The 26,359-nt window shown below is 45.0% G+C and overlaps 1 pseudogene; it reads right to left on the bottom strand.

Moving 5' to 3' along the window:
* LOC103633748 (hydroxyproline O-galactosyltransferase GALT6-like) overlaps positions 1-26,128 on the bottom strand; it is a 58,276-nt pseudogene extending 32,148 nt beyond the window's left edge.
* Between the last annotated feature and the right edge of the window lie 231 nt (positions 26,129-26,359).

A 26,359-nucleotide genomic window follows, 5' to 3' on the forward strand; every position in this document is an offset into this window, starting at 1 on the left:
AATGTGTTTTTAGTTGAATCGCTCGGGTATAACTTGTTGTCCGTTAGTCAATTATGTAATATGGGTTACAATTGCTTATTCACTAATGTAGATTTGTCTGTCTTTAGAAGGAGTGACGGTTCATTAGCTTTTAAGGGTGTACGACAAACTCTATTTAGTTGATTTTGCAAAAGAAGAGGCCGGTCTAGATGCATGCTTAATTGCTAAGACTAGCATGGGCTGGCTGTGGCATCGCCGTCTAGCACATGTGGGGATGAAGAACCTTCACAAACTTCTAAAGGGAGAACATGTGTTAGGTCTAACAAATGTGACTTTTCAAAAAAGATATACCTTGTGCAGCTTGTCAAGCAGGTAAACAAGTGGGAAATGCTCATCACAGCAAGAACGTGATGACCACATCAAGACCCCTGGAGCTGCTGCATATGGACCTCTTCGGACCCGTCGCCTACCTCAGTATCGGGGTAAATAAGTATGGTCTTGTTATTGTTGATGATTTTTCCCGCTTCACTTGGGTATTCTTTTTGCAGGATAAATCTGAAACCCAAGGGACCCTCAAGCGCTTTCTAAGAATAGCTCAAAATGAATTTGAGCTCAAGGTGAAGAAGATAAGGAGCGACAACGGGTCTGAGTTCAAGAACCTTCAAGTGGAGGAGTACCTTGAGGAGGAAGGAATCAAGCACGAGTTCTCCGCTCCCTACACGCCACAACAAAACGGTGTGGTAGAGCTAGGGATGAAAGTGGTAATCCGAACTGTTATAACAAATTTAATATTTTAAAATAGATATATATAAAATTTGATGTTGATCTTTTCTTATGTTATCAAGCACATTAGTACAAAATGAATAAAATATTATATAAGTTGTTTTATGTATTATTTGCTCTCTACAACACAAAACGTTGAAAAAATTACCGAATTTGTTTCCGAATCCATACCGAAGTTTATATCTATTATTTGAGAAAATGTAGGATGAATTTGAGGTTTACCTTTTATGAATCTTAACAAGCTGGATGTTAAAAACAAGAATACAAATTTATATTGTATATTCTATATCATATTTATTCGCAATCAAAGAAAAAACTGATTACCGAATAAATACCGTTTCCGACCGTTTTCATCCCTAGGTAGAGCGAAAGAACATGATGCTGCTAGACATGGCGAGGACGATGCTTGGTGAATTCAAGACGCCCGAACGATTTTGGACGGAAGCTGTGAACACGGCTTGCCACGCCATAAACCGGGTCTACCTTCATCGCCTCCTCAAGAAGACTTCATGAATATGATGTTCCAACGGACGCAATTCGCACCATGGCGATTGGAAATGTGCGACCACAGGAACACCAAGAGCAAGATCAACCTTCTTCCTCAATAATGGTGCACCCCCTAACTCAAGACGATGAATAGGTTCATCAAGAAGAAGCGTGTGATCAAGGGGTAGCACAAGATGATCATGTTATGGAGGAAGAGGCACCTCAGGCCCCTCCAACTCAAGTTCGAGCGACGATTCAAAGGAATCATCCCGTCGACCAGATTTTGGGTGATATAAGCAAGGGAGTAACTACTCGCTCTAGATTAGTTAACTTTTGTGAGCATTACTCTTTTGTCTCTTCTATTGAGCCTTTCAGGGTAGAAGAGGCCTTGCTAGATCCGGACTGGGTGTTGGCCATGCAGGAAGAGCTCAATAACTTCAAGAGAAATGAAGTTTGGACACTGGTGCCATGTCCCAAGCAAAACGTTGTGGTAACCAAGTGGGTGTTCCGCAACAAACAGGACGAGCACGGGGTGGTGACAAGGAACAAGGCTAGACTTATGGCAAAAGGTTATGCCCATGTTGCAGGTTTGGACTTTGAGGAGACTTTTGCTCTTGTGGCTAGGCTAGAGTCTATTCGTATTTTGTTAGCCTATGCCGCTCACCATTCTTTCAGGTTGTTCCAAATGGATGTGAAGAGCGCTTTCCTCAACGGGCCAATCAAGGAGGAGGTGTACGTGGAGCAACCCCCTGGCGTCGAGGATGAACTGTACCCCGACCACGTGTGTAAGCTCTCTAAGGCGCTGTATGGACTTAAGCAAGCCCCAAGAGCATGGTATGAATGCCTTAGAGACTTTCTAATTGCTAATGCTTTCAAGGTTGGGAAAGCCGATCCAACTCTTTTCACTAAGACATGTAATGGTGACTTATTCGTGTGCCAAATTTATGTCGATGACATAATATTTGGTTCTACTAACCAAAAATCTTGTGAAGAGTTTAGCAGGGTGATGACTCAAAAGTTTGAGATGTCGATGATGGGCGAGTTGAACTACTTCCTTGGGTTCCAAGTGAAGCAAATCAAGGATGACACCTTCATCTCCCAAACGAAGTACACGCAAGATTTGATCAAGCGGTTTGGGATGAAGGATGCCAAGCCCGCAAAGACTCCAATGAGAACCGACGGACACGTCGACCTCAACAAAGGAGGTAAGTCCGTTGATCAAAAGGCATACCGGTCTATGATAGGTTCCTTGCTTTACTTATGTGCTAGTAGACCGGATATTATGCTAAGCGTATGCATGTGTGCTAGATTTCAATCCGACCCAAGGGAGTGTCACCTTGTGGCCGTTAAACGAATTCTCAGATATTTAGTTGCCACGCCTTGCTTCGGGATCTGGTATCCAAAGGGGTCAACCTTTGACTTAATTGGATATTCAGACTCCGATTATGCTGGATGCAAGGTTGATAGGAAGAGTACATCAGGGACGTGCCAATTCTTAGGAAGGTCCCTGGTGTCTTAGAGTTCTAAGAAACAAACTTCCGTTGCCCTATCCACCGCTGAGGCCAAGTACGTTGTCGCAGGACAGTGTTGCGCGCAACTACTTTAGATGAGGCAAACCCTCAGAGACTTTGGCTACAATCTGAGCAAAGACCCACTCCTATGTGATAATGAGAGTGCAATCCGCATGGCGGATAATCCTGTTGAACACAGCCGCACGAAGCACATTGACATCCGGCATCACTTTTTGAGAGACCACCAGCAAAAGGGAGATATCGAAGTGTTTTATGTTAGCACCGAGAACCAGCTAGCCAATATCTTTACCAAGCCTCTAGATGAGTCAACCTTTTGCAGGCTGCATAGTGAGCTAAATGTCCTAGATTCGCGTAACTTGGATTGATCTATAGCATACATGTGTTTTATGCCCTTGATCATGTTCCTTTATGCATTTTGTTGTTTATGGTGCTCAAGTTGTACGAGCAATCCCCGGACCTCAAAAGTCCTTGTGTGAGTGATGCACATATTTAGGGGGAGATGTGCTACAACTTGATCCTTTGAGACTAACCATGTGCTTGAGTTTTCTTAAATTAGTCTCAAAGGTGTATTGAAAGGGAAAGGTGGACTTGGACCATGAAAGACTTCCACTGCACTCCGATGAGAGGGTAACTTACTCCAAGTTCATCTCCATGATCTTTTTGCCTTTTTTACTCTTCATTAAAAATTTGGTGAGGCAATGGGGTTAAAGGCCAAAAATGATCCCGTTTTGGTGCTTGATGCCAAAGGGGGAGAAATTAAGGCCAAAGCAAGCAAATGGATCAGCTACCACTTGAGAATTTTGAAAATAGTAGAGTTAGAACTTTTGTTGTGTCAAAATGCTCTAAATGTCTCTTTTTGTCAAAAGTTGGTCTCTTGTGGGGAGAATGTTTGATTATGGGAAAAGGGGGAGTTTTTTGAATCTTTGATCAATTTTTTCTTGGAATACCTCTCTTTATGCCTCAACAAGTGTGTTTGACTTTGAGATAGGAAATTGAAGTTGATTTGCAAAAACAAAACCAAGTGGTGGCAAAGGATGATCCAAATATGCCAAATTTGAATAAAAAACAATTCTTGTTCTCATTTGCATTGATGTTGCACTTCTATGTGTTGCTTTTTTGTGTGTTGGCATAAATCACCAAAAAGGGGGAGATTGAAAGGGAAATGTGCCCTTGGTCCATTTCTAAGTATTTTGGTGATTAAGTGTCCAACACAAATGGCTTAAGTATAAATTGTGCAAAATGGTGGATGAAGTGCAAATCATCAGTAAGGTAAGATTCTAGACTTAGTACATTGTATTTTGTGTACTAACATATTTGGCTAAGTGCTAGAATCAGGTAAAACAGAAAAAGAATAAGACTTGGCTGAAGCAGCCAAGACTCAACACAGTCTGGGTGCGCCGGACTGTCCGGTGGTGCACCGGACAGTGTCCGGTGCGCCAGGCTGGCTTTGGTCAAACTGGCCGCTCTCAAGATTTCGTCGGCGGCGTATGGCTAAAAATCACCAGACTGTCCGGTGGTGCACCGGACTGTCCGGTGAGCCAACGGTCGGCCGCGCCAACGGTCGGCCGCGCAATCCGCGCGTGACGCGTGGCCAAGCCAACGGTCTGATGGGGGCACCGGACAGTGTCCGGTGCGCCAACGGCTCCAAATCTTCAACGGTAGGCTGCGCCAAATTAGGAAGGCTATCTGCACCGGACAGTGAACAGGGACAGTCTGGTGTCCGGTGCACCACCCGACAGAAGGCAAGTATTGCCTGCCAAGAATGCCTCCAACGGCTCCTAGCTGCCTTGGGGCTATAAAAGGGACCCCTAGGCGCATGGAGGAGTCAACTAAGCATACTTTGAGCACTCTTGATCATTCACACTCCGTCTTTGCGCACTCGATTGACATTCTTAGTGATTTGAGCTCTGTTCTAGTGGTGAACTTTGTGTTATTCATTTGAGCTCAAGTCTTGGTTGTGTGTGTGCGTATTGCTGTGGATTTGTGTGTGTTGCTTCTCTCTCTTACTCTAGTGCTTTCACTTTGATCCTTATTGTAAGAGCGAGAGACTCCAAGTTGTGGAGATTCCTCGCAAACGGGAAAGAGTAAAGAAAGAAGAAAATCGTGGTATTCAAGTTGATCATAGGATCACTTGAGAGGAGTTGAGTGCAACTCTTGTCCGTTGGGACGCCACAACGTGGAGTAGGCAAGTGTTATACTTGGCCGAACCACGGGATAAATCATCGTGTCTCTTGTGCTTGTTCTCACTGTGACTATTGTGTTTCGCAAGAGCTCGGTCCCTAGCCACTTGATTTCATTGTGCTAACACTTAATCAAGTTTTGTGGCTTTAAGCTTTAAGTTTTTACAGGATCACCTATTCACCCCCCTCTAGGTGCTCTCACTGTGTCTCCCTCTCCTCGAGTTCCAACCCTGGAAGAGCCAGTTATTGCGCCAGCAGTAATGTCTAATGCTTCGTTTCCAGTGCTATTGAAGAGTGAAAATCCTACGCGTGCTCGTCCTTCGGTTCAGTCTTGTTTGTCGCGCGCTAGTGTTAATGCGGCGGCTGGCATGCCTGTTATTGCACCAGATCTGGTGGGACATGCGCTTGCAATCTCTTCGGATTCAGCATTAATGGCTGATGCTGCTTTGGTTCCTGTGCGAGCGAGACCAGTTGATGGGCGAGCTCCTCCTGTTGCTTCGGTTGATGAGCCGGCGGCGCCTGTGTCTCCCCCGCATCCAGCGCTGGAGGTTCCTGTTATTGCATCATTTATTTCTGATAATCTAGCTGCTGTGACTGAAGATATGTCTGCTTCGGGTATGGTGGATTTTTCCCTCGCGGTGTCCCAGATTTCACCAGCTCCCCCTCAACCGCGGTACTGCATGCCTCTGAAGGTTTATTTTAGAAGGGGTCAGAGACGCAACAACATCGGTTGGATACCTTGACTGATCCTCAGTCTGTTCCTTGCTGTATCTCGGACATTAGTTTGGCTCATGAACCTTCATGGACACTTGACCTGGCCACCCCTATTCAACCTGGGTCTTCCTTCAGTTCCATGGTTATAAAGACTGCAGATCACATTTTACCGGCTCCTCTTCCTGTCAGACCGGGGAACAATAATTCTTCTGATGCACCTCCACGCCATAGTAGGCGCATTGCTGGTATTGGAGTGGAATTTCAGTCTGCCTTTAGTGATGGTTAGAACAGATTCAGGAAGAAGGTAATGAGAGCACTGCAGGTGATCGATGTGAACGAAGGCATCACTCAGGAGGCCTTGGAAAAATACAACAGACTTTTTGATCAGCCCCTTCCCGAGCCTCATGTCCAGGCACTTGCTGCCCTCTTCGGCTAGACAGCCCCTGAGCTGGATGTGTGTTGAGCGGTTGTTCATGCCTTTTTCTTTGTTTGGTTCCGGTTGTTTACACCAAAGTTATCCATGAATCCGTCAAAAATTGTGAGCTGGAATGTCCGAGGTTTAAATTCCAAAGCACGTAGGATAGTGTTCACAATCTGATAAACTCCTTCAAAGCTAATGTGGTTTGTATCCAGGAAACTAAAATGGCTGAAATTTCCTTGCATACAATATTGACTGCCCTTGGGAGTAATGTTGTGCACAAGCTGGCCCTTCCCTCAGTTGGGTCTAGCGGGGGGATTCTCATGGCCTGGAGTAATGAGATTGGTCCGGCCAGCGCTTCTAGGGTGGATCATCATAGTGTGACAATTCAGTTCAGTCCACGTGACCAACATCCTTGGTGGTTAACATGTGTTTATGGGCCTCAAGGCAACAACGACAAAATTCAGTTTATGCAAGAGCTTCCCAATGTGAGATCTGCTTGTCCTGGGCCCTAGATTTTAATGGGCGACTTCAACCTCATCTACAAGGATGATGATAAGAGTGAAAGTCGCCTAGAGGGGGGTGAATAGACAAATCTGAAATTTATAAAGTTTAATCACAACTACAAGCCGGGGTTAGCGTTAGAAATATAATCGAGTCCGAAAGAGAGGGCGAAAACAAATCACGAGCGAATAAGAGCGGATGACACGGTGATTTGTTTTACCGAGGTTCGATTCTTGCAAACCTACTCCCCGTTGAGGTGGTCACAAAGATCGGGTCTCTTTCAACCCTTTTCCTCTCTCAAACGGTCACTTGGACCGAGTGAGCTTCTCTTCTCAATCAAACGGGACACTAAGTCCCCACAAGGACCACCACACAATTGGTGTCTCTTGCTTTGATTACAATGATCTTGGGAACAAGAAATGGGGAAGAAGAAAGCCAACCAAGCAACAAGAACAACAAAAGAACACAAGCCGATCTTCTCACATGTCCTAAGAACTAGAATTGAATTGGCGACTTTGATTTGATCGGAGGCTTTGATTTATGTCTTGGAGTGTTGTGTATTGCTCTTGTATTGAATGAGTAGTTAATGCTTGGATGGTTGGAGTGGAGGTGGTTGGGGAGTATTTATAGCCCCCAACCACCAATTCAACTGTTGGGGCAGGCTGCTGTCGAAGGGCGCACCGGACAGTCTGGTGCGCCAGCCATGTCACCCAACCGTTAGGGTTCGACAGATGGAGCTCTGACTTGTGGGGCCACCGGACAGTCCGGTGGTGCACCGGACAGGCACTGTTCACTGTCCGGTGCGCCATCTGCGCCTGCTCTGACTCTGCACGCGCAGTCCGTGCACTGTAGCGTTGTCAGCCGACCGTTGCACTCGATCGGTGTGTTGGCGACCGTTGCTTCGCTTGGCACAACGGACAGTCCGGTGTTACACTGGACAGTCCGGTGAATTATAGCGGAGCGACCTCCCCAAATTCCCGAAGGTGGCAAGTTTAGAGTTGAGCTCCCTGGTGCACCGGACACTGTCCGGTGGTGCACCGAACACTGTCCGGTGGCACACCGGACTGTCCGGTGCGCCAGACCAGAGCTGCCTTTCGGTTGTCTTTTGCTCTTTTTATTTGAACTCTTTCTTGGACTTTTTATTGGTTTGTGTTGAACCTTTGGCACCTGTAGAACTCATAATGTAGAGCAAACTAGTTAGTCCAATTATTTGTGTTGGGCAATTCAACCACCAAAATCATTTAGGAAAATGTGTGAGCCTATTTCCCTTTTAGTCGACATACCGCGTGTGCCGGCGACGTCTGTCAGTCACAAAGCAACGCATGCCGGTGACGACGACGACTTTATGACAGTAATGAAGAAGCGTAACCTTGATAGCAGTCCTCCAAAATTGATGAAGACCGTTACAAAGCAGACGAAAGCAGTGGATCCCCCCGATAGGTTAGTATCTATGTTCAATGCCAATATATCACTTCCTGCGTGACGGTGCGGAGAACGGTGCGGAGTGACGGCGAAGGATGAATAATTCGATGGAGTGGAGTGGAAGCCTTGTCTTCGCCGAAGACTCCATTTCCCTTTCAATCTATGACTTAGCATGAAATGCACTTGAAGAACACATTAGTCATAGCAAATGAAAGAGATGATCAAAGGTATATAAATGAGCTATGTGTGCAAGAAATCAATCAAAGTTCCTAGAATCAAGAATATTTAGCTCATGCCTAAGTTTGGTAAATGTTTTCTCATCTAGTGGCTTGGTAAAGATATCGGCTAATTGTTCTTCGGTGCTAACATATGCAACCTCGATATCCCCCCTTTGTTGGTGATCCCTCAAAAGTGATACCGAATGGTTATGTGTTTAGTGCGGCTGTGCTCAACGGGATTATCCGCCATGCAGAGTGCACTCTCATTATCACATAGGAGAGAAACTTTGGTTAATTTGTAACCATAGTCCCTAAGGGTTTGCCTCATCCAAAGCAATTGCGCGCAACAATGACCTGCTGCAATATACTCGGCTTCGGCGGTAGAAAGAGCTACAGGTTTTGCTTCTTTGAAGCCCAAGATACCAGGGACCTTCCCAAGAACTGACAAGTCCCTGATGTGCTCTTTCTATCAATTTTACACCCTGCCCAATCAGCATCTGAATATCCAATTAAATCAAAAGTGGATCCCTTGGGGTACCAAAGGCCAAACTTAGGAGTATAAACTAAATATCTCAAGATCTGTTTTACGGCCCTAAGGTGAACTTCCTTAGGATCGGCTTGGAATCTTGCACACATGCATACGGAAAACATTATATCTGGTCGAGATGCACATAAATAGAGTAGAGATCCTATCATCGACCGGTATACCTTTTGATCTACGGATTTACCTCCCGTGTCGAGGTCGAGATGCCCATTGGTTCCCATGGGTGTCTTGATGGGCTTGGCATCCTTCATCCCAAACTTGGTGAGTATGTCTTGAATGTACTTCGTTTGGCTAATGAAGGTGCCCCCTTGGAGTTGCTTGACTTGAAATCCTAAGAAATACTTCAACTCCCCCATCATAGACATCTTGAATTTTTGAACCATAATCCTACTAAACTCTTCACAAGTAGATTTGTTAGTAGACACAAATATGATATCATCAACATAAATTTGGCATACAAATAAATCATTTGCAATTGTTTTAGTAAATAGAGTAAGATCGACTTTTCCGACTTTGAAGCCATTAGCGATAAGAAAATCTCTTAGGCATTCATACCATGCTCTTGGAGCTTGCTTGAGCCCATAAAGCGCCTTAGAGAGTTTATAGACATGGTTAGGGTACTCACTATCTTCAAAGCCGGAAGGTTGCTCAACATAGACCTCCTCCTTCATTGGTCAACTGAGGAAGGCAATTTTCACGTCCATTTGATAAAGCTTAAAGCCATGATAAGTAGCATAGGCAAGTAATATGCGAATTGACTCAAGCCTAGCTACGGGTGTATAGGTTTCACCAAAATCCAAACCTTCGACTTGTGAATATCCTTTGGCCACAAGTCGGGCTTTGTTTCTTGTCACCACACCATGCTCATCTTGCTTGTTGCGGAAGACCCACTTGGTTCCTACAACATTTTGGTTAGGACGTGGAACTAAATGCCATACCTCATTCCTCGTGAAATTGTTGAGTTCCTATTGCATTGCCAACACCCAATCCGAATCCCTTAATGCATCTTCTACCCTATATGGCTCAATAGAAGACACAAAGGAGTAATGTTCACAAAAATGTGCAACATGAGATCGAGTAGTTACCCCCTTATGAATATCGCTGAGGATGGAGTTCACGAGGTGATCTCGTTGTATTGCTTGGTGGACTCTTGGGTGTGGCGGTCTTGAACGGTCATCATCTTCCTTGTCTTGATCATGGGCATCTCCCCCTTGATCATTGTTTCCTTCTTGAGGCGGCTCATCTTCTTGATCTTCATTTTCATCCTCTTGAGCTTGATCCTCATCTTGATTTGGTGGAGATGCTTGCATGGAGGAAGATGGTTGATCTTGTGCTTGTGGAGGCTCTTCGGATTCCTTAGGACACACATCCCCAATGGACATGTTTCTTAGCGCGACGCACGGAGCCTCTTCATCATCTAGCTCATCAAGATCAACTTGCTCTACTTGAGAGTCGTTAGTCTCATCAAACATAATGTCACAAGAAACTTCAACTAGTCTAGTGGACTTGTTAAAGACTCTATATGCCCTTGTGTTTGAGTAATAACCAAGTAAAAAGCCTTCTACAGCCTTAGGAGCAAATTTAGATTTTCTATCTCTTTTAACAAGAATAAAGCATTTGTTACCAAAGACTCTAAAATATGAAACATTGGGCTTTTTACCGGTGAGGAGTTTATATGATGTCTTCTTGAGAATTCGGTGAAGGTAGAGACGGTTAATGGCGTAGCAAGCGGTGTTGATTGCTTTCGCGCAAAACCGGTCCAAAGTCTTGTACTCATCCAGCATGGTCATTGCCATGTCAAGTAGAGTTCTATTCTTTCTCTCAACTACACCATTTTGTTATGGCGTGTAGGGAGAAGAGAACTCATGCTTGATGCCCTCATCCTCAAGAAAGCCTTCTATTTGTGAGTTCTTGAACTCCATCCCGTTGTCGCTTCTAATCTTTTTGATCCTTAAGCCGAACTCATTTTGAGCTCGTTTCAAAAAATCCCTTTAAGGTCTCTTGGGTTTAAGATTTATCCTGCAAAAAGAATACCCAAGTGAAGTGAGAATAATCATCCACAATAATTAGAAAGTACTTACTCCCGTCGATGCTTATGTAAGCGATCGGGCCGAATAGGTCCATGTGGAGTAACTCGAGTGGCTTGTCAGTCGTCACGATGTTCTTGTGTGGATGATGAACACCAACTTGCTTCCCTTCTTGACATGCGCTACAAATCCTGTCTTTCTTAAAATGAACATTTGTTAGTCCCAAAATATACTCTCCCTTTAGAAGCTTATGAAGATTCTTCATCCCAACATGGGCTAGTCGGCGGTGCCAGAGCCAACCCATGTTAGTCTTAACAATTAAGCAAGTGTCGAGTTCAGCTCTATTAAAATCAACTAAGTATAACTGACCCTCTAACACTCCCTTAAATGCTACTAAATCATCACTTCTTCTAAACACAGTAACACCTATATCCGTAAAAATACAGTTGTAACCCATTTCGCATAATTGAGAAACAGAAACCAAATTGTAATCTAAAGAATCTACAAGAAAACATTGGAAATAAAATGGTCAGGAGATATAGCAATTTTAGCAAGTCCTTTGACCAAACCTTGATTTTCATCCCCGAATTTGATAGCTCTTTGGGGATCATGGTTTTTCTCATAGGAGGAGAACATCTTTTTCTCCCCAGTTATGTGGTTCGTGCACCCGCTATCAATTATCCAACTTGAGCCCCCGGATGCATAAACCTACAAAACAAATTTAGGCCTTGTTCTTAGATACCCAAAAAGTCTTGGGTCATTTAACATTATAAACAAGCACCTTGGGTACCCAAACACAAGTCTTTGAGCACTTGTGTTTGGCTCCAATGTATTTGGCAACTACTTTGCCTGATTTGTTAGTTAAAACATATGATGCATCAAAAGTCTTAAATGAAATGTTATGGTCATTTGATGCAATAGGAGATTTCTTTTTAGGCAATTTAACATTGGTTGATTGCCTAGAGCTAGATGCCTCACTCTTATACATAAAAGCATGATGAGAGCCATAGTGAGACTTCTTAGAGTGAATTCTCCTAATTTTGTGTTCGGGATAACCGGCAGGGTATAAAATGTAACCCTCGTTATCCTGAACCATGGGAGCCTTACCCTTAACAAAATTTGACAATATTTTAGGGGTTTTAAGCTTGACATTGTCTCCCTGTTGGAAGCCAATGCCATCCTTAATCCCCGGGCGTCTCTCATTATAGAGCATGCTTCTAGCAAATTTGAATTTTTCATTTTCTAAGTCATGCTCATTAATCTTAGCACTAAGTTGAGATATGTGATCATTTTGTTGTTTAATTAAAGCTAGGTGATCATGAATAGCATCAACATTAATATCTCTATATCTATTGCAAATGGTAACATGCTCAACGGTAGATGTAGAGGGTTTGCAAGTATTTAATTCAACAATCTTAGCATGTAAAATAGTATTCTCATTTCTAAGATTGGAAATAGAAGCATTGCAAACATTTAAATCTTTAGCCTTAGCAATTAATTTTTCATTCTCAATTTTAAGGCTAGAGAGAGATGCATTCAATTTGTCAACCTTACCAATCAAATTGGCATTATCATTTCTAAGACTAACAATTAAATCATCACAACTATCTAACTTCTCAACCTTAGCAGTTTGTTTAGCGTTCTCATTTCTAAGGTTGGAAATGATATCATGGCAATTGCTTAGCTCACTAGTAAATTTTTCACATTTTTCTATCTCCTGAGCATAAGCATTTTTAACTTTAACATGCTTCTTATTTTCTTTAATAAGGAAGTCCTCTTGGCTATCCAAGAGTCCATCCTTCTCATGAATGGCACTAATCAATTCATTTAATTTTTCCTTTTGTTGCATATTTAAGTTGGCAAAAAGGGTGAGAAAGTTATCTTCATCATCACTAGAATTTTCCTCATCACTAGAAGTTGCATACTTAGTGGAGGATCTAGATTTTACCTTCTTTTTGTCGTCCCTTGCCATGAGGCACTTGTGGCCGATGTTGGGGAAGAGAAGCCCTTTGGTGACGGCGATGTTTGCGGCGTCATTGTCGGAGGAGGAGTCGGTGGAGCTCTCGTCGGAGTCCCACTCCCGTCAAACATGGGCATCGCCGCCCTTCTTCTTGTAATACTTCTTCTTTTCTCTTCTCTTTCCTTTCTTGTCATTGCCCCTGTCACTATCACTAGATAACGGACATTTAGCAATAAAATGACCGGGCTTAACACATTTGTAGCACACCTTCTTGGAACGGGGCTTATAATCTCTCCCCTTCCTTTGCTTGAAGATTTGGCGAAAGCTTTTGATGATTAAATCCATATCCTCGTTGTCGAGCTTGTAGGCGTCGATGGGAAGCCTACTTGGTGTAGACTCTTCCTTCTTTTCCTCCGTCTCTTTGAATGCGACGGGTTGCACCTCGGGTGTGGAGGTGGCGCCTCGCTCAATGATTTGTTTGGAGCCTTTGATCATGAGTTCAAAGCTCACAAACTTTTCTATCACTTCCTCGGGAGACATTAGTTTATATCTTGAATCACCACGAATTAATTGAACTTGAGTAGGGTTAAGAAAAACGAGTGATCTAAGAATAACCTTAACCATTTCATGGTCATCCCATTTGGTGCTCCCGAGGTTGCGCACTTGGTTCACCAAGGTTTTGAGCCGGTTGTACATGGCTTGTGGCTCCTCCCCTTGGTTGAGCATAAAGCGACCGAGCTCCCCCTCGATCGTTTCCCTCTTGGTGATCTTGGTCACCTCGTCTCCTTTGTGCGCGGTCTTGAGCACGTCCCAAATCTCCTTTGCACTCTTCAACCCTTGTACCTTATTATACTCCTCTCGACTTAGAGAGGCGAGGAGTATAGTAGTGACTTGGGAGTTGAAGTGTTGGATTTGTTCAACCTCCTCCGAATCATAATCCTTGTCCCCTTTCTTTGGTACCTGCGCTCCATACTCAACAATATCCCATATGCTTTTGTGGAGTGAGGTTAGGTGATGCCTCATTTTATCACTCCACATAGAATAGTCTTCACCTTCAAACATAGGTGTTTTGCCTAATGGGACGGAAAGTAATGGAGTGCATTTTGAATACGAGGATAGCGAAGGGGCATCTTACTATACTTCTTACGCTCATGGCGCTTAGAAGTGGCGGATGCCGATTCCGAGCCGGAGGTGGAGGGTGACGAAGAGTCGGTCTCGTAGTAGACCACCTTCTTCATTTTCTTCTTCTTGTCACCCTTCCGTTGGGACTTGATGGAGGAAGAGGATTCCTCCTTGTGCTTGTGGGCGGACTCCCTTGAATGTGTTCTCCCCGAGCTTGCGAACTTGTCGCCGGTCCTGATCTCCCTCATGGCGGATGCTACGGACATCACTTCGAGCGGTTAGGATCTAATGAAGTATCAGACTCTGATACCAATTGAAAGTCGCCTAGAGGGGGGTGAATAGACAAATCTGAAATTTATAAAGTTTAAGCACAACTACAAGTCGGAGTTAGCGTTAGAAATATAATCAAGTCCGAAATAGAGGGCGAAAACAAATCACGAGCGAATAAGAGCGGATGACACGGTGATTTGCTTTACCGAGCTTCGGTTCTTGCAAACCTACTCCCCGTTGAGGTGGTCACAATGACCGGGTCTCTTTCAACCCTTTCCCTCTCTCAAACGGTCACTTAGACCGAGTGAGCTTCTCTTCTCAATCAAACGGGACACTAAGTCCCCACAAGGACCACCACACAATTGGTGTCTCTTGCTTTGATTACAATGATCTTGGAAACAAGAAATGGGGAAGAAGAAAGCAAACCAAGCAACAAAAACAACAAAAGAACACAAGCCGATCTTCTCACAAGTCCTAAGAACTAGAATTGAATTGGGGACTTTGATTTGATCGGAGGCTTTGATTTGTGTCTTGTAGTGTCGTGTATTGCTCTTGTATTGAATGAGGAGTAGTGAATGCTTGGATGGTTGGAGTGGAGGTGGTTGGGGGGTATTTATAGCCCCCAACCACAAATTCAACCGTTGGAGCAGGCTGCTGTCGAAGGGCGCACCGGACAGTCCGGTGCGCCAGCCATGTCACCCAATTGTTAGAGTTCGACCATTGGAGCTCTGACTTGTGGGGCCACTGGACAATCCGGTGGTGCACCGAACAGGCACTGTTCACTGTCCGATGCGCCATCTGTGCCTGCTCTGACTCTGCGCGCGCAGTCCGCGCACTGTAGCGTTGTCAGCCGACCGTTGCACTCGACCGTTGCGCTTGCGATCGTTGCTTCGCTTGGCACATCGGATAGTCTGATGTTACATCGGACAGTCCGGTGAATTATAGTGGAACGGCCTCCCCGAATTCCCGAAGGTGGCAAGTTTTGAGTTAAGCTCCCTGGTGCACCGGACACTGTCCGGTGGCACACCGGACTGTCCGGTGCGCCAAACCAGGGCTGCCTTTTATTTGAACCCTTTCTTGGACTTTTTATTGGTTTGTGTTGAACCTTTGGCAACTGTAGAACTCATAATTTAGAGCAAACTAGTTAGTCCAATTATTTGTGTTGGGCAATTCAACCACCAAAATCATTTAGGAAAAGGTGTAAGTCTATTTCCCTTTCAAAGAGCTCTGGCAATTTTAATAGGCACCTTATGGACAGATTTAGAAGGCTCATTAATGATCTGGGGGTGAAAGAATTGGCCTTACATGGGAGGAAATTCACTTGGTCTAATCGTCAAGATCCACCCACTCTTGTCAAGCTTGATAGAATGTTTTGCTCGCCAGATTGGGAACAACTTTTTCCTAATTGCCTTCTGCAGAGTGCTAGCACTGACGGGTCTGACCATTGCCCTCTGCTCCTTGGGCTTCATGATTTATCTCCTGGACGCAGGAGATTCCATTTTGAATATCACTGGACAAAGGCACCTGATTTTCTGTCGACGATGGAGGCTGCTTGGAACTCTGTTTCCTCCTCCCCTTGTCCTTTTGTCACCCTCTCCAAAAAATTCAGAGCCACGGTCAAACATCTTCAGAGCTGGTCTCATAAAAGGACGGGACATATTACCTCTCAACTAGGGATGGCAAGGGAGATTATGCATAAGTTGCAGTCTGCTCAAGATTTCAGATCCTTGTCGATGTTAGAAAATTGGTTGGTGGATCAGCTTGATGGTCGCATTGTGGCCCTCTCATCACTGCAGCGTTCTATGGCTCGGAGTCGCTCTAGGATCTCATGGTTGGCTGAAGGGGATGCTAACACTGCCTTTTTCCACCTCCATGCTAAATACTGCAAAGGCAAGAATTTTGTTGGCAATCTGATTTTTGATGATGGATCGGTGAAGACATCACATGGGGACAAGTTGGAGGTTATCAGTGAGTTTTTCCACAAGCTGCTGGGATGTTCACCTGACCGGGCGCACACCATTGACCTGGCTCAACTTGACATCCCTACCCATGATCTGACATCGCTGGACAGCTCGTTCACTGAAGATGAAGTCTGGAAAACAGTCCTATCTCTTCCTTTAAATAAGGCTCCCGGCCCGAATGGATTTACTGGGAAATTCTATAAGTCGTGCTGGCAGATCATAAAAGGGGAAATTATGGACATTGCTACAGTTGTTTGGAACAGAAAATGGGCGAATTTAGATCTGCTAAACTCAGTCTACATCCTTCTTTTGCCCAAGAAGGACGATGCCTGCCAGGTCAAGGATTTTTGGCCTATAAGCTTGGTCTACTCCTTTGCTAAGCTCATCACTAAGCTTCTAGCAAATAGATTGGCTAGTCACCATGACAATATGGTATCTCAGAATCAAAGTGCTTTTATTAAGGGCAGATCCATACTTGACAATTTTATGCTTGTTCAGCAGACAACCATTATGCTCCACCAGAAAAATTGTGCAAGGATCCTTCTTAAATTGGATATCACCAAAGCGTTTGATTCTGTCTCATGGCCGTTTCTCCTCGAAGTTATGAAGCATTTGGGCTTTGGGCAAATTTGGTGTGATATTATTAGCACTCTTCTTGCATCTGCTTCTTCTCAAGTTCTACTTAATGGTGCACCAGGGCATAAAATTCTCCATAGAAAGGGTCTTCGGCAGGGAGATCCTCTCTCCCCAATGCTATTCATCCTGGTTATGGATGTTTTGTGCTATTTAATTAAAAAGGCAGCTGTTGTGGGATTGTTGGAACCATTATCAGGAAATTCAGACCACTCCCGTATATCTCTTTATGCTGATGATGTGGTAATCTTCCTTCACCCGGTGACATCTGATGTTGTGACCACCATGGATATTCTTAGGATTTTTGGAGAGGTTTTTGGGCTTAAAACAAATATGGCAAAGAGCAGCATCTTCCCCATCCGGTGTGCTGCTAAAAATCTGGATATCATTCACAACTTGTTGCCATGCGCCGTTGCCAGCTTCCCATGCAAGTATTTGGGGGTGCCTCTTTCCTTGAAGAGGCTTGGGAAACAGTACCTCCAACCGCTCATTGATAAAATTGCGGGTCATCTTCCCAGCTTTCCAGCTGATCTGTTAACCAAAGCTGTAAGATTGATCCTTGTCCAAGCGGTCTTGTCGTCAATGACTATTTATTTAACTATGGCCATGGATCTACCTACTTGGGTGATTAAAGCAATTGACAAAATCAGAAGAAGTTTCTTGTGGAGAGAAAGGAAGAATGCTTTGGGAGGACATTGTATGGTAGCCTGGAACAAGGTTACTAGACCAAAAAAGCTTGGGGTTGGGCATCTCGGACCTGCAAAAAATGAATTGGGCTCTTAGGCTGCGCTGGCTCTGGCTGCAAAAAATTGATCCTGACCGGCCTTGGGCTTCCTTTAATATAAAGGCTCACCCTTCAGTAAAGACCTTTTTCTCGGCAGCGGTTTCCTCGGTGGTGGGCAACGGTAAAAACACTTTGTTTTGGACTGATAAATGGATTGATGGCCAGAGTCTCTGTCAGTTGGTCCCTCACCTGGTCAAGACGGTCTCTTCTAGGGCTAAAAAGAGGAGTGTCCACAATGCTCTCAAAACAAGGGGATGGGTGCAGGACATTCGAGGTGCTATCACCCTAAGTGTTCTATCTGAATTCTTCAAAGTTTGGGATCTCACTGCTCACTGGGATTTACAACAGGACCATGAGGATAAGCGCATCTGGCTACTCTCTAGCTCAGGTCTTTATTCCACCAATTCGGCATACATTGGTTTCTTTTTTGGATCAACAACATTTAAACCCTGGGAGAGGATTTGGAAAGCTTGGGCACCTAGAAAATGCAAGTTCTTCATGTGGCTTGTGGCTCATGGTCGCTGCTGGACAGCTGACCGTCTGGCAAGAAAGGGGCTGCCTCACCCTCATCTATGTCCGTTGTGTGATCAGGAGGAGGATACCCTAAACCATCTGTTAGTTTCCCGCGTCTTCTCACGTGACGTTTGGTTTCAGATTCTGAAAATTGTCCGTTTGCATCACCTTGCTCCTAACCTTGCGACCTCTTCCTTTGAGGTTTGGTGGGAAGGAGTTGTCGCGGTCCCGGGTGATTCAACGTATAAGGGGCTGTCAAAGGGCCTCAATTCTTTGATCATTCTTGGGGCTTGGGCCATTTAGAATCACCGCAACCATTGTGTCTTCAATGGAGAGCAGTCTTGTTCTACCATGGTCATCAAAGGGGTCAAAGAGGAGTCTCACAACTGGTGTAGGGATGGAGCCAGTGGATTAGATAGTATCCTTTCCGCTCTAGCGCACTAATCGGCGACCTTCTTTCTTGGTCATGAGTGCAGTTGGTCATAATATCATTGTACTTCTAGCTATCCTAGAGTGCGTGTGTATGTGTATGTTTGTTTGGCTTTGTATGAGGTTTCCTATCATCACCTTTTTTCCTCTTAATATAATGATACACAGCTCTCCTACATTTTCAAAAGAAAAAGTTTAAACCCATTTGCAGAAATATGGTTTAGTTAATACTTGTAACATAGATTGGATCATATCAGATTAGGTAGGGTCTGGATTGGATTGGATATAACTAGATTAGACTAGTTTAAGTTAGATAGATCTACCAGGGTAGGATAACGTATTATTTGGATATGCTAAAATCTTTTGAGATAGGAGGGATTATATGGTGTAGGTAAATCAGAATCTCTGTCAGTTAAAACAGAGGGGTTATGCAACTATCGGGTGGTTAAGGTAGTTGCATATGCCCAGGTTGGTCTGTCGTTCTTAATTTAATGCAGAGTGAATTAAGTTAAAACATGTGGATAAGGTCTAATCCATTTCACCAGTATTAACTAACCTGTTTGAGTAGGTCACATTGGGTTAGTTTAGATTAGATGGGAACTAGATTAGTTTAGCATAACTAGATTTGACTCAATAAGCCCTCGAATATACCGCGTTACGTCCGACGGCTGCCCGTGGCCGTTGGACATAAGCTTATGTCCGACGGTCGCCTAGGAGGCCGTCGGACATAAGAGAGTCGTCGGACTTTTACTGTTTTACTGTAGTGACATAAAGCTTCTATTGACCATTGTCTCTATGAGCTGCGTGGTGAGCACACAGCGAACTATTCTTCTGACCATTGTCTCTATGTTCCTTATATTGACACATTGCCTAATCTGCTATATATAAAAAACTAAAAAGTTACATTTTGGCAATTTGTTATTCAAAGTGCTGTTTGACAAGTGTCTGACATCCAGACGGCACTTTTGTGAAATGTAAAAAAAAGAAGCATGGAATGCCTTTTTGTTGTGACCATTCTATGGAGGATATTTTCTCAAGAGGAAAATATAAGATTGTACCGTCAGCTTTTGCTTCATGAATTTTGACATGATAAAATCAGCAATATCAGATGATATAACATACCCAGGGCCATTTGCATATGCCGGATACATCTCTTCCGGCCACTCCTGTGAAGTGATAAACAAGATTAACGACATCCACACTATAAATTCAAACTAGTGTCAAAAAGAGCATCAAGTGTACGCTAAAACATGTAAGCTATATCCAGTCACAATATGCTAACAAAACATGTCCGGACAAGATACAGTAGCCCAGTTTCTGTAAACATAATACTACTTAAGGCTGACCTGTTAGATGAGGAACTCTACAACATGAGTACAGGTCCAACTGATCATATAATGCTATCATGCTGTTTAGATAGCTAAAGATGTTAACAGCTAAATAATGATGCAAAGAATCATATGTCAAGTCTCCAACAATTGATCGTCAAGGGGCCTGTCGTCAGATGCAGACACACATCAAGTGATTTTCCAATTCGGTTTACAAAGACTGATAACTTAATATATGAATAAATAAAGAGTAAAATTGTAATTTCCAAATTAATGTATCGGGCAAAACCCCTGTCTTGACAATGATATACTATGATTTCAGTGCGCAAATCTCTGAAGATAATATGACATTGGGTGACAGAAGAGAGATGGAATTTCAATTCATTTATTGTGAGACAAATTAGTTGCATTCGAAACAGAATAAATGTTAGAAGTAAATAAACAAAGAAATGCTGCAAACTCTGCACTTCTACAAAATAATGTGAACACACACCCAATTGTTAAAAGAATTCAATATCAACTATATCACTATATGAATATAGGTTTAACCAGTCTTATCACAGTTAACACATCAGTCCACTACAGAACTACAGATGAACGTAACTTTATGGAATGATGGTTGCAAAAAGGTAATTTTTCTTTTGCTTCAAGCTATATAAGAAATGTCTTTTAGAAGGATATAAGAAATGCTAAGGTGGTGCTTGAAGAATGAAATGTAATAACTGCTACAACAAACATTTCATAAGCTTCACCTCATAAGTCACGGCCCATTTCCCATGGCGTAGCGGCTTGTGTTGTATATTCATACTCCCCATGTAAAGACTTTTCCCGCTTGGTACCTTCTTAATTTCAGTGATTACTGAATCAAGTCTCACGAATGTATCATCATCACACTTCATTACATATTTAGCAGAGACAACATGAACGTGAGCAACCAAGTTCACTACTGTCAGAAAAATGCAAGAAAAATGCAGATACAACAGTTACACTATAGTTCAAACAGCAAGAAATTCTGTGTCTTACCCCATACTCGCATATTGCAAGAGTCTTCATAACGACAAGATCATAGTTATCCAGGAAGGGCACAAAAACAATGTCCCCAAAAAATTCAGCTTCCTTCTTCAACTCCACATTCACTTCCTTTCTGCCATGCTGGAATTAAGAAACACCTTCAGCATAAGCACACAAAACAAATCAAGTAATCTAAGCCTTTGGGTAAGTGTTTACCAATGCAACGAAAAACCGAGCCACCGTGCTTGGTGACTTGTGCACAGCAGACATCCATGTCTTCCTCACACCCATACGTTCAGCAAAATGATTGGCTGATGACATGATGCCAATGAAAATCTCAACTGACTCATCAGGCAGCGGAGGAGCCTGCCAAACAGTAGAAAACTCCAAATCGCAAAGCTTGGGTGTGTAGTGGGCAAAGACCCTGCAATCACTGAATGCACATCTAGGTCCCCATTCAGTGACAGACCTGTAGCATCCTCTAGCACAAACCCCTGCAAGGACCACAAGAAACATAAATTAACTAGACAAGTAGGCCAAATGCCGAGAACCTCAACTGTCATGAACCACTAAATATTTAAACTAACTGCAATACATAGTGGCATAGTGCATTCACCAGTATTTCTTACTGCATGAAGTGGAGAAACATATGCACTTACAGGACAGTAAGGAAATGAAGTGACATGTCGCCCATCAACGCTCACATGGTAACCCTCCAACCCAGCACTGAGAGTAGAGCTTTTTGCGATTATGATACGCCCAACGCGTGACTTCGCCAGTCTGGTATGCCGAATCGCGTCCTCACCAGAATGGTACTGACATCGTCGTTCGCCTTCTGTTTTGGTCTCCGTAGCTTCATCCTCGGATTAAGGCCTAGTAATAACTCGTTGCGGACACTTGTGCCCTTGCCGTTGTGCCTCGTTCTCCTCTCGAGCCTTCTCAGCCTGTAGTTCTTAGCGCTGCCGCCGTCGCCGCCATGACTCCACCACCGCATCCCACTTTCCACGTGACGAGCTCGGCCTGCCATCCGGTCCCTGGCGTCGCCTCCTCCGGTCTGTATTCATCTGCATCAGGCTCTGTTCCGGCGATGTGGTGCCCGGATTCGTCGTCGCCGCATCAGCTCTTGATCCGGTCCAAACTGTCGACATGAGTAAACTTCAAGCAGTTTGTAACTCAAACAAATAACAGAGCACACACTAGTTCACAAACAGTACAAGCAAACGAGTTTATGCAGGTTCACAAACATCCAGTTTCACAAACACCAGTTCACACATCCAGTTACACAAACACCAGTTCACACATCCAGTTTCACAAACACCAGTTCACACATCCAGTTACACGTACTTGGAAAGGACACTGCCCAGTTACACATACATTAGACCACATCAAATCGCTCAGTTCACACTAGGATTGGGGACTGCTGATGTACTGCCAACTTCTTTTGGAATCCATGCTTCAGTGGTGTTCCTTCTTTTGGAATCCATGCTTCAGTGGTGTTCCTTCTAGGCTTCCTTGTCCTAAAAAAAGACATGTGAGAGTTGTTTTAATCAATTTAAAATAAAAGAAATAATTTGTAGTTCCTTGCCTTTTCTTTGTTCCATTGAGCACACACTTTGGGCTATTCTTCCTATGTCCTAATTCACCGCAATTTGGGCACTTGAATTTGCCTCTAATCAGTTTCCTTTCCTTCTCTGTTTCACCAACCTTTGGTTTCTTTTTGCTACCACCTTCAAGGATTCCCCGAATTCTATTTTTCCTTTGCCGTCCAACCGCTCTTTTCCCTAAAGGAGCATGCATTTCCTCGAACATGGCTGCCTTAGGCCAAAAAGACTTGTCTCCTAGTTGTTCTATCATTCTTTCATAAGCCTTCCTGAACTTTTGAACTGAAAAGTATTCGTCCACGAAGTCCTCCATCCTCACATCTTTAAATTGTTGCGCTATTATGACCACTAGACCATGCTGACACGGTTTGCCTGTGTGCTGCCATTCTAGGCAAGAACAGTAATGTTGGTCTGCCTTCACTATGTGTCTTGAATGGATGTTGTTAATGTCTCGAACCTCAGCTGAATAGTGGTCACCTTTGACAAGTGACAGGTGCCCTAGACCCCGAGTCCTTGCCTTCAAAACATTTATCACACTTGGTAGAATCTTCCCAGGTAGCCTGTCACCTATCCTCCTACGCCTAAAAAAAAGTTCCATGACCATCACCCTAATCTTGTCTGCAAGTTCACAAACTGGTAGGTCCTTGAAGTCTTTGATCCAGTTGTTGAATACCTCAGCGATATTGTTTGTGATGTAGTCACACTTGATGGCTTGGTTGAAACAGCTTCTGTACCACAGCAACCCATGCCAGTCTTCGAGCCATTTGTGCACCTCAGGGATTGCTGCAACATTGGCATAATGGTGTTCAAACACCTCAGGTCTGTAGGCCCGTGCTGCAGGGTACATGTGCTCGGATCCACCAAAATGTTTGACGTAGTTCTGCATTAAATGCCTAAAACATTCCCTCTTCTCAGCATTAGGGAACACATGTTCCACAGCAGCAGTCAACCCTTTGCAAGCGTCGGAGCAAACCGCAAGTATAGGAAGGTCTCCAATAGCTTTTCGTAGTTGTGTCATGAACCAAGTCCAACTATCTTTGGTTTCAGACTCAAAAAACCCAAATGCAAGAGGATACATCCAATTGTGCCCATCAACACTAGTAGCTGAAGGTAAATGACCATTCCATCGACCATTCAATGCAGTTGAGTCCACACTGATATATGGTCTGCATCCCTCACGAAATCCTTGAAGGCATGGGCCAAAAGCACAAAAGAACCTGCTAAAAAATATCTTGCCATCCTCAACACGGACATCAATATCAATAACTGAATCTGGCATTTTCTCCAATACAGCTTCTTTCCATCTGAGTAAAAGTTGGAAGCTGTCCTCCCAACATCCATACAACTCACGCAAAGCTTTCTCTTTTCCCTTCCATACAGTATCATAAGCAATGGTACAATTGTTCAAGTCTTGTAAGATTGTTTGCAACTCTTTTGCACCCATATGTGGCTTCTTCGAAAGGATTGGAAGTGCCAAAGATGCAACCCAACTACTTGTGGGTGTAGTTGTCTTCCTCCGACCGCTAGAGGTACAAGTGTGTTTATCAACAATTGCCGTGACCTGCACCAAAAATTAATCATCAAACATTTACAAGTAATCGATCAAAGCAAAGGCAACTACTTACAATGATCGTTGCTAATCCTATGACTTCAGGCCTTGCATGAATTCGCCGTGGACAATCACCTCCTTTACAGTAACCTCTATACCGGAAAGGGGCACTTGATTCAATGCCTAACTCGAATTCGTTGTTTATTGCATACTGCCTCATAGCAATCCGAAATTCTTTCATATCCTTATACAGACTGCCAATCTTCATTATAGGATTTCTCCTATCAGAAACTAGAATTCTCTGATCTGGGAACAGGTCTTCACAAGGCATTGCAGCATCCACATTGATGTTTTGACTCCCATCATTAACGGAAGACCTTCCTGCAAATGCTTCTTCCCTTTCTCTTGGCTCCCTATCATCCTCATCTGTTAAACCTAATCTACCAAACATACCAATCTCTAAAGGAACTTCTTGTTGTCCTTCCTCGTCCCATCTTGGCTCGATTTCTATTGCATCCCAATCAATTTGAAACTCCTGTGTCACAAAATTTTTTAACCAACTTCGTCTCAGGGACATTGACAGCTACGAATGACACAAAATCCATATGCCTATACTATAAACCAGAGATGTACTGCAAACCATACCTCAGGAACAGGCTCATTGACAGTCGGCGCCAATGACTGCTTCGACGGCGGCGACGGTGTACTCAGGGGAGGTGGGAGGAGGAGCAGAGGGCGACCAACCAGGGCCGGCAGCTCCATCCCAACCACAGACGACACCCGAGGCAGGGGTTCTACCGTGCCCTGGAACTCTTCTGGTGGGGAAGTCTCCAATGGGGGCGGAGTGCCTCCCATTGCTCGACGCCGGCGACCGGGCTCTACGCGGCGCGACGGTGCGGATCTGACGCCCGCTGAGAACGACGACAAGCTGGACCTGAGCGCTCGACTGAGAAGGGGCAAAACGGGAATACAACGTATACGAACTGACTCACGGGCGTCATTATGCCAAAAGGAAGAGGAAGTGTTGTTCGGAGTACCAATCTGGCGAGAGTGCTGATCGGGATACCGATCTGGCGAAGAAGCAGCTTCGGGGTATTATAATGGCAAATTTCTCCTGAGAGTAAGAACAAACAGCCGGCCCTCCACGAAAGGAAATCGCCAACCCAAATTGACTTCCTCCTTCTGCCCGATCAGCCGATTCAGCCACCATGCCGTCTTTGATTCCTCCGACCTGTCATAATCGTCCCTAATCCACTTCTCGCATTCACCAACCCATCAACTGCACGTCAACAAAGATATTCATTCAGCATGTCTGAACAACAGAATCCACCTGAGGTCAAACAGTTGAAAACCATGAACTGACAGGGGTCCCCAACCAGTCTCCTCATCTGGGCGCGACCTCCAACCATCGCAGCGTTGCGCGGCGCCCCAGTTCATGCGGTAGCAGGTGTTGTGCTCGATCACCGGCTGGCCGCTCCAGTCCCCGCGGAGGCGCGGGTTAAAGTGGAGCACGCGGGGCGGGTCCTCGCCGTCGACCGCCCTGAGCCCCTGCAGCTCCACCATGAACTGAGACACCATGGCGGGCCGCTCCCCGTCCTTGACCACCGCAATCGCGGGGTTCCGCTCCTCGTGCGGCGCCCGGGGCGTCGCGGCGACTGTTATGTGGGACCCAGCGCGAGCCCGCAGGGCAGCTCCACCACGCGGCTCCGCGCGCCGAGCTCCTCCGCGGCGAGCGCGATCGAGTGCGGGCACCTGGCCGTGGCGCTCTCGCCGGAGGGCGCGGCGACGGCGGCGGGGTCGAGGCCCACGAGGTCGAAGAACGCGCGGGCGCCCGCCGCGACAGCGTCCGCCACGGACCGGCGGAGCGCGCCGGAGCGGGCGGAGTCGAGGAGCCAGACGTCGAGGCCGGTGGCGAAGCGGGAGAGCCGACGATCCTGTCCGTGCGCCGACGCGCCGGGGACGGACGCCGCGCGCTCGCCCGCGCCGAAGGAGAGGTGGAGCTTCCGCGCTGTACCGCCAGCCACCGGAGAGCGGGGTGGAGACGCGCGGCGACTCGAGGGCGAACACGAGGAGCGCGTAGAGGAGCAGCACGGCCGCCAGCCCCTCCATCGCGCGGCGGTGGAAGGAAGCCCACGCTCCCGCCGACGCTGCCTTCCTCATCGCCCGACGCAGTGGGAAACCCTAGCCCCACCACTCGGCGGCGCGCGCTGTCACGGCGTCGCGGGCGCGCGGCGGGGGCGGAGCATGGTGAGGAACAGTGGGACTAGGATTTTTATATAGGGTGTGCCGCAACAAAATTTTCATGTAAAATTCTATCTAATGTACATATAATTTCATAGTAAATTTGGTAAACAATTTGATATATAGATATAAAGTTTGACACTCAACAAA

Source organism: Zea mays, chromosome 7 (assembly GCF_902167145.1).
Source record: "Zea mays cultivar B73 chromosome 7, Zm-B73-REFERENCE-NAM-5.0, whole genome shotgun sequence".
NCBI lineage: Eukaryota > Viridiplantae > Streptophyta > Magnoliopsida > Poales > Poaceae > Zea > Zea mays.